The sequence below is a fragment of the Pteropus vampyrus genome, unplaced genomic scaffold (assembly GCF_000151845.1).
Source record: "Pteropus vampyrus isolate Shadow unplaced genomic scaffold, Pvam_2.0 Scaffold4, whole genome shotgun sequence".
Taxonomy (NCBI): Eukaryota; Metazoa; Chordata; class Mammalia; order Chiroptera; family Pteropodidae; genus Pteropus; species Pteropus vampyrus.
This window is the reverse complement of record NW_011888785.1, coordinates 23147293-23148273: the sequence shown is the minus strand read 5'-3', so window position 1 is coordinate 23148273 and position 981 is coordinate 23147293.

The window sequence follows — 981 nt, the reverse complement described above, 5'->3', positions numbered from 1 at the left end:
GAGGTACTAGAAAAAGCTCAATAAATATATTTAAGCATTTAAACCTTAATTCTATGTTAATTTTATCAATATAAATTTAGACCATTATAGAATATATTATAATAGTTTAAAAAGAATTTAAAATTTTATTGATATTGGCAACACTTCTAATTCATTCATATTCTTATCATTACCAATATCAGAAAACATTTCCTAGAATGTACAACTCACAAAAAGATTAAAAAAATACTTTTTCATATGTAAATGGGGAAAATATCCAGTCCACATTGATTTTCTACATTTTCTTTGTGCTTTAACTCATTTGTTCCTTCTGTCTGGAATACTTAAACTTTCCTGATATAATCTCAATTGTGTCCCCTAACGATTCATATATCAAATTCCAAACCCCCAGTACCTCAAAATATAACAATATTAAGAGATATGTTCTTTAAATAGATAATTAACTTAAAATGAGGCCATTAGGGTTGTACCCTAATCAAGTATGACTGATATTGTTTTAGGGAAGAGAAAGAGACACCAAGAACATGCTCACTCAGAGGAAAGGCCATGTGAAGACACAGCAAGAACAGAGCCATCTATCTGCAAGTCAAGGACAGAGGCCTCTGAAGAAAGCAAACACCTTGAGAATGAGAAAATAAATTTATTGTTTAACCCATCCAGTCTCTACTATTTTGTTATGTCTGCCCTAGCGAACTGTTATACTCTCCCTCATCTCAATATGCCCAAGTGCTATCAATCCAGTAAAAACCTGTGAAAAGCTACTTATTCCACAATGCCTTCTTTATACCCTTTCTCCCACATCTTCTGGGAGTAGTCATTGCATCTTCTTAATTCACAGGATACTTTGTCACTTTAATTTCTACTGATAAATACATTTTTTGAGAACATGTCCATCTAGGAATCCACATTTTCTTGATCCATCGAATCATGCTGAATGAACAAATGGAGAGATATATGACGGCAACAAAAGTGGACAACAGG